This window comes from Saimiri boliviensis, chromosome 6, assembly GCF_048565385.1.
Source record: "Saimiri boliviensis isolate mSaiBol1 chromosome 6, mSaiBol1.pri, whole genome shotgun sequence".
NCBI classification, from domain to species: Eukaryota; Metazoa; Chordata; class Mammalia; order Primates; family Cebidae; genus Saimiri; species Saimiri boliviensis.
Window position 1 is genome coordinate 109,002,544 of NC_133454.1, and position 8,487 is coordinate 109,011,030.

An 8,487-nucleotide genomic window follows, 5' to 3' on the forward strand; every position below is an offset into this window, starting at 1 on the left:
AAACAAGAAAAAAACAAGTATGACTGGAACTGAATGAACAAGGGAATAGTAATTAGAGATAACCGAGAGACTTAAACATGGATAGATTGTACAGAGCCATATAAGATCCTGGTGATGAGACTGATACTTATTCCAAAAATAATAGAAAACCAATGAACAAATTAAGCAAGGCAGTAGCATGCATCTGTTTACATTTTTCTCTGATTATTGCATGAAGAATGTGCTGTTAAATGGGTAAAAATGGAAGCTGTGAGACCAACTCAAGGCCTACTGAAAGCTTCAAGGCAGGAGACAACAATAGCTTGTGGAAGGCCATTGTACTCCACCTGACACCTGATACGCAAGGAGATATTATATTTTCTCCCTTTTAGAAATGAGTTAACAAAGGCACCAACGATTGTAGCTTCTAAGTGATAGAGTCAATGCCCTCAACCCTGGAACAATGTGGCTCAGAGATAAGTCTGTTTTTCCCAGTGGACTCTCAGGCTCCTGCCTCTTCAGTGTGTTTGGCCAAAAACCTTACAATAAGCTTCAGGAATTCCTAACACCTAGTGATGCTTGCTGTGGACCCAGGGGTGCTCCAAGAGTTTCCCCGTAAATTAGCAAACTTAACTTTCATGACAACTCTGTGAAGTAGATGCTATTATTATCCTCATTTTACAGATGAGTAATCTGAGTCTTAGAGAAATTAAAAACTATTTAATAGTAAATGTCAAAGGCAGAATTTAAACCAGGAAAGTTAGCTCTGGAGCCACAAAATCACGCATTTTACTCCTAAGCTTTTTAAGAAAAAGCTTCTTTAGCTAGCCAGTGTTTGTATGTTGAAATAGTATACTACAGACATGTCAAGGAAAACTATCACCATTAACCCCCTTCAACTTCCAATTGAGATACGAATTTATATAAAACATAGAAAAGCTTTTTATGGCAATTTCATAAAAACACTAAAGATCAGGCAGGGCTTCCCACATCTCATAAAGATGAGAACTTCAGATGAGAACAAGGAAACATTTCTAAAAGAATGTGAACAAAAGATTTATTTTTTTTAACCATTCTCAAGTCTGAGGATCAACATTTCCACCAGGTTGGCTTTTTCTAATACAAATGTAAGAGGAGACAGATTGAAATGCCAAACTGAATTGCTCAGTGTTTTAGAAAAACTTGTTTCTCACAGGCAGCCTCGACTCAAAACACGTAGCATATCTTCTGAAAAATTTCAAAAAGTTGGATTTGCAGAGTTCTAAAATTAATCAAAAAAGTCTAATAGTCAAACACAACCAGAGTGACCCACAGAAAACCTCCTTTATTTTCTGTTAGGGCTCTTGCAGCATTCCCTGAAAGCTCAAAAATCACCTTGAAGAGCTATAACTTTGCTCACAGCTTTCCTCCTGTATCTACTGTGACCTTAACCACTTGCTTTAGAATTACTCTGCTATTTTCAAATGCCCTTTGAGTGCCCCAGGCCCTACCACTTTGATATGCAAAATTTAGCTAATTTAGGCTTTGCAAGGACACAGTTTTGAATCCCTTGCTCCAAAGCCTCAGGGATCTTAGTGTATCAGAGAGAAGACAAGTAGACACAGATCTTAGGTTTTTCCATCTTCTTTTTTTTAACTATTACTGCTAATAATACTTACGGACTATTCGGGGTTTTCCAGGTATAATCTCACTTAATCCTCATAAACTAAGGAGAGAACTGTCATTGTCATCACCATTTATCCTAGGAATGTTAAGGTAATATAATCAGATGACAACAGAATTAGAACCCTAGCTGTCTGACTCTAGAGCTTTTCCTATTATCTCATATCTACATTAGAAGTACATACGATGCTATATACTACAAATATATATTTTCTGATACAGCATATACAGTATAATATATAGATTTGCATAAAGTATAATATATAGCATGTATTCCTTATAAGCATATTTAATATGCTTCAAATGCCAGTACCAATTCCTTTCTTCTTCCCAAAGGATCCACAACATTCTATGCATTATAATGCATAGAATATATGTTTTCAGTCAAAGAAGACTAAAGAACTCAAGACTGTGGTTCTGAATTCTGGATGCAAATTTATAATCATATGGGGAGCTTTAAAAAAGTTGTTATGCCCTGTCCTAGCCTGGAAGATTCTGATTTCCTTGTTCTGGGGTAGTGCCTGGACCTGAGTCTTTTTTTAAAGTTCTTTTCTCCCTGTCCCCCTAGTGATTATAAAGATCCAGGGGGTTGAAAAATAGTTGCTCTGAGACAATTAGCATAATCTCATCTACTATAAACTGAATTTCTTCCTGACCCAGAAATAAATTTATTGAAACTCTAACCCCCAATGAGCATATAGAGATAACACCCTTAAATGGGTGATTACGGTTAAATGAAGTAATAAAGAGTAGGGCCCTAATTTCCTAGGACTGCTGGCTTTGTAAGAAGTGGAGTAGACACAAAAGATCTCCCCCCGCCCATCTCCTCCACTGCCACTCTCCTGCTCCCTTTCTTTCTCTCCCTCTTGCTTTTTCTCTGCGCATGCTCAAAGCAAAGGTCCTGTGAGAAAATGGCAAGAAGAGGGCAGGCCAAGAAGTGAGGCTTCACCTGACACTATTCCTGCTGCTACCTTGATCTTGGACTTCCAGCTTTGAGAGCTGTGCCAAAATACATTTCTGTTGATTAAGCCACCCACTCTGTAGCATTTCATTTTGGCAGCCTGAGCAGACTAATCTAGATTTGAGTACTGTGAAACGGGGTGCTGATTTAACAAATACTTAAAAGGGTGGAAGTGGCTTTGGCCCTGGGTGGTGGGTAAAAGCTGGGAGATATCTGAAGTGCATGTGAGCAAAAGCCTAGATCGTCTTAAGAGACCAGTAATAGAAATATGTACGTTAAGTGATTTTGGTGAGTGCTCAGCAGGAAAAGAGGGGAGCTGGAGAGAAAGTATCATCTTAGAGAAGATGTATATCACCAAGAACCAAATGCAAGCAAAAATATGAACATTAAAGGTGCTTCTGGGACGTCTGAGACACAAATTGGAAACATGCTGTTAGAAACTGGAAAGAAGGCAATCGTGATAAAGTGGCAGAGAATTTGGCTAAACTGTGTTCTAGTGTTTTGTGGAAGGTGGGACTTGGAAGTGATAAAATTGAATATTTAGTTGAGATTTCATACAAATTGTTGAAATTATGGTTTAGTTTTCTTTTACTGCTTATAGTAAAATGAGAGAGAAGAGATAGATTGAAGAAGTTATTTAGCAAAAAGGAAACAGGACTTGAAGATTTGAATAATTCTCTGCCTATGCATGTTGCCAAAAAATGAGAAAGTGTGCTCTGGATTAAACACATCGGGTGAGGCTGGACAATTCAGAAATTACTCTCTCTAAAGAGATTACCCACAGAATTTATTCAGCTGTCTTAACTGAAGCCAGAAATAGCAATGGGATTATACCAGCAGAAATACTTCCCACTGAGGTTACTGGGAATAGAAACAATACTACAGAATGAAAGAAAACTGTCGGGCTTCTGAGATCCTTCAGGATGGGACAACAGGGCTACCTGAACGGGAACATGTACTCCTTTCCAAGAAAGGTAGAATGGTACCCAAGACAACTCAGAGATCATGTGGGCTGCTATTCCGACTGTAAACCCAGCAGACAAGCCTGTTTTCTCCTCCGCTTCAGAGGATGGAGCCACCTCCTTTGTTTTAATGGGCCAGGATGATGTACTGGCCAATGCCTCAAGGACAAGGTCACTGCTCAGGGTCCTGGGGGTAGGGCACCCCACAGAACTGAGGGAGCAGGGTCACCATGGAGAGCTGAGAGGATGAGGCTGCTGCAGCTCCTGTGGGCTTGAAGTGCAGAGAGGCCAGCCAGAGGGGATTATTCTAAAGCCTTAAGACCAAATGAACAGACACAGGGACCTACTTGAAAGGGAAGGGTGGGAGGAGTAAGCGATTCAGAAAGAAAAAAAAAAAATCTATCAGGTACTAAGCATAGTATTTTCGTGATGAAATAATCTGTAAACCAAACCCCTGAGTAACAAGTTTACCTATATAACCAATCTGCACATGTACCCCTGAACCTAAAAGAAAAGTTTAAATATTCACTAATATACTAATGTTAAAAATATATACAAACTATATATATTAATTATTTTAAAAGATCAAATGAAATTTGCCTTGCTAGATGTTTAAGACCAAATGAACAGACACAGGGACCTACTTTAAAGGGAAGGGTAGGAGGAGTAAGCGATTCAGAAAGAAAGAAAAAACATCTATCAGGTACTAAGCATAGTATTTTCATGATGAAATAATCTGTAAACCAAACCCCTGGTTTGGTTTGACTTGTTTGGGACCTGTCACCCTTTCTTCTTTTTGATTTCTCCCTTTGGGAATTGTGATTGTCTAAATTATGCCTGTCTCGCTATTGTATTTTAGAAGCCAAAAACTGGTCTAGTTTCACAGGTTCACAGTGGGGGAGGAATATTAGTATGAATCATACCTCAGGTCTTATCTATATTTGATTTAGATGAGACTTTGGTTTAGATTAGTTGGGGGTGGTAGCACATGCCTGTAATCCCAGCTGCTCGGGAGGCTGAGGCAGGGGAATTGCTTGAACCTGGGAGGCTGACGTTGAGCCAAGATCGCACCACTGCATTCTAGCCTGGGCAACAGAGTGAAACTCTGTGTCAGAAAAAGAAAGAAAAAAAGAGAGAAAAGGGAAAAAAAAAAGGCTTTGGATTTGGAATTGATGCTAGAATGGGTCAAGAGTTTTGGGACTGTTGGGAGGGGGTGAATGTATTTTGCAACAAGAGCATAAATTCTGGGAAGAGAGAAGGTAAAATGTTTTGAACTGAATTGCGTCTTCCCAAAATTCATGTACCGAGGCCTTAACACCACAATATGACTATATTTAGAGATAGGGTCTAAAAGGGATTAAGCAAGGTTAAAAAATGTCATAAGAGCGGGGCTTTAATCAGGTAGGACTGGGGGAACTGTAGGAAGAGCAAGAGACACCAGATATTCTTTCTCTCTAGGCATGTACACAGAGGAAAGGCCATGTGAGCATTCAGTGAGAATGCAGGTATCTGCAAGCCAGAAAGAGAGGCCTCACTTGAAACCAACCCTGGTGGCACCTTGGTTTTGGATTTCCAGCCTCCAGAACTGTGAGAATATAAATAAATTTGTGTTGCCTAAGCCACCCAGTCTGGTATTTTGTTACAGCAGCCCCAGCAGACAAACACCAACCCATAATACCATTATGACTGATAGGGTTTCAGGGTCTTCACCCAAATTTCACCTTGAATTGTAGCTGCCATAATTCCCACATGTTGTGGGAGGGGCCTGTGGGAGATAACTGAATCATGGGGGCAGTTTCCCCCATACTGTTCTCATGGTATTGAATAAGTCACATGAGATCTGATGGTTTTACAAGGAGTTTCTCCTTTCACTTGGCTCTCATTCTCTCTTGCCTGCTGCACCATGTAAGACATGTCTTTCTCCTTCTGCCATAATTGTGAGGCCTCCCCAGCCACATGGAAAGCTGGGAGTCCATTAAACCTCTTTTTCTTTATAAATTACCCAGTCTTGGGTATGTCTTTATCAGTAGCATGAAAATGAACTAATACAATGGTCTTTTGGTCATAACGGTTATTGTGGGCCATGGGTTGGTAAAGATATCTAGTTATCTGAATGTGAACATAAGGCTCCAAATCCAGACGTTGTTGGTATGTCTTCCTCTGCCCTTCAAGAAACTAACCTAAGAACAGAGCCAAACAGAAGCAAAAGAGCTTCAAAGGCTGTGGAAAGAAACTGAACTTCACAGTTTATCATCCACATGCATTTAAATCAGCAGTCCCCAATCTTTCTGGTTTCAGGGAAGACAATTTGTGCACTGACAGGGGCTGGGGGTAGATTGTTTGGGGATAAAACTGCCTCAACCCAGATAATCAGGCATTAGTTAGAGTCTCCTAAGTAGCACACAACCTAGATCCCTTGTATATGCAGTTCACAGTAGGGTCGGCCCTCCTACAGGAATCTAATGTAGCAGCTGATCTGACAGGAGGCGGAGCCCTGGCGGGAATTCTCACTTACCTGCTACTCATTTCCTGCTGTGCAGCCAAGTTCCTAACAGGCCACAAATGAGTACAAGTCTGTGGCCCTGGAGACTAGGAACCCCTGATTTAAATGATAGAAAGAAGCTATATTTAGAAAAGACTGGGGATGGTATTATAATAATAGGAGTTATAAAATGTTTATGAATTACTCTGTGGCAGGGTGAAGACCAGAGTGTTATCATCCCCTAGTGAATGCTATGGAATCCATACAATCTCCCTGTTGAGAAGAGGTCAACTAATCTTTATCTTTTTGTTTGTTATTTAAGATGAGAACAAAGTGTCTCTCTATGAGGAGTGGAGGGGAAGGGGGAAGAAGTTATAATGTCCTGGCGCCAGAGATAATATTGAAAGTTTAAAGAAGGCATAGTTTTCCCTTCCACAACAGTTTTTTTCCAATCAATATTATTTTTATCTTGGGTTTTCCCAGTGATCTATATAATGTTTTGAGAATATATGTAAAGAAAATAAAATATAAAGATAGCTACTGTGTTAAGAAATTAATCAAGGCTGCAAGACAGTGATGATTCAACTTTCCTAACAAAAAGTAAAGCTGAATATCTTTCCAATAATATAACTGTGTTTAAGGACAACACTTTTTAAATTTTTTTTTTCTTCAACTTCTATTTTAAGTTCCAGGGTACATATGCAGGATGTGCACGTTTGTTACATAGGGAAACACGTGGCATGGCATGTGCCATGGTGGTTTGCTGCCCACATCAACCCATCACCTAGGTATTAAGTTCAGCATCCATTAGCTATTCTTTCTGATATTCTCGCTCTTCCTACCCCTCTCCCCAATAGGCCTCAGTGTGTGTTGTTAGCCCCACAGCATCCATGTATTCTCATCATTTAGCTCCCACTTATAAGTGAGAACATCCAATGTTTGGTTTTCTGTTCCTGCGTTAGTTTGCTGAGAATAATCACTTCCAGCTCCATTTATGTCCCTGCAAAGGACATGATGTCATTCCTTTTCATGGCTGCATAGTACTCCATGGTGTTTACATGTACCGCATTTCCTTTACCCAGTCTACCACTGACGGGCATTTAGGTTGATTCTATATACATAATACATTGAAACACAATGTAAAACATAAGGCTTTAAAAAGGTAGAATGCAAGGCTTTAAAAGGTAAACATGAGGCTTTAAAAAGTTGTTATACTGAATTTAATATTGGCTTTTCTAAGAACTAGGTTTATGACCTGGGACCTTTTGTTTCATTCTCTGTATAATAAAGGTAATAAAGGTAATAAAGTTGACCTCATATGATTTTTGGAGGATTAAATATGTTAACATATTAGAAGTGTCTAGAACAGTGCTAGAATAGGGGCATCATAAAAGTGATTTTCCTACTTCCTTTCTCAATTCTTGTGTTTATACTTTGGTTACTAAAAAGTAAAAGACACTCTGAAAGTCAATTTCCACATATCATAAACTAAATAGTATAAACAATTCTAATAGGTCTATTATAGGTATGTATTAATTACTCCATGAAATGATGTGCTAACATATCAAGTCCTATGATAATGTTTGTGTCTTTTATGTAAAATTGTGCAGGGAAATGGACATTAATGTCCATCTGGAGACCTTTTCTCAGAGAAACGTCTCCCTTTTATAAATAGCTGTGAGGCTGAAGAGATGAAAAGTGACAGAGAGTGTTAGCAAACTCATTTTAATTTACTTTAAGCATAATATAACTGTATGTCTAGGTTTACTCCTTGAGTCTTCTCTACCACAGAGGGAATGGGTCACAACAAAAGATTTAGTGCTAGAAATTTAGAGTAACCATATTACATTCTTTGAGCAGCAAAGTTGCTAACTCTCAAAGTTACACAAGACATCACATGTTAGACATCACATGTTAGAGAGTTAACAGATCCATGCATGCTATAACAAATAAAGTGCAGGATAAATATGTACTTCCATACACACACTCAGCACCCTTCACATTTATCTTCTGTTTGAATTACTCCAGGGCTATCCCAACATCCTTAATGAAATCAGACACAGACTGAATTACAGTCTTTTAAAACTGGAACAATCACACATCAACTTGCATTAAGTTCCTCCCTTCCAGATCTAACTGGTGCAATATAGAACTCTGAAAGCACATTTTGACCTCCATTTGTTATTTTCACTTGTTCATTCTGCTATAAATTTGGTTTGATCTCATTATAATATCCTTTAAAGTACTAAATCTTTCATTAGTAAAAAGACACGTGAAGCTTTTAGACTAAACTGTTTTCCCATTCTCTTATTCTGGTCTGTTAGAATTTGTTGTCTGCAAGTCTGTGAATTTCTTGCCTGCCATATTTAGCTAGGAAAAGCCTTGAAATCTGTTTTCAATCAGAAAAAATGGACAGCCACACTTCCCTCCAAATAAGGATA

The 8,487-nt window shown here is 38.9% G+C and overlaps 1 protein-coding gene across 5 annotated transcripts in view; it reads right to left on the minus strand.

Annotated features, from left to right (window-relative positions):
- The window catches only part of LRRC4C (leucine rich repeat containing 4C), a 1,358,593-nt gene that overhangs the window by 1,106,816 nt on the left and 243,290 nt on the right, over positions 1-8,487 (minus strand). The gene's annotated exons all lie outside the window — the stretch shown is intronic.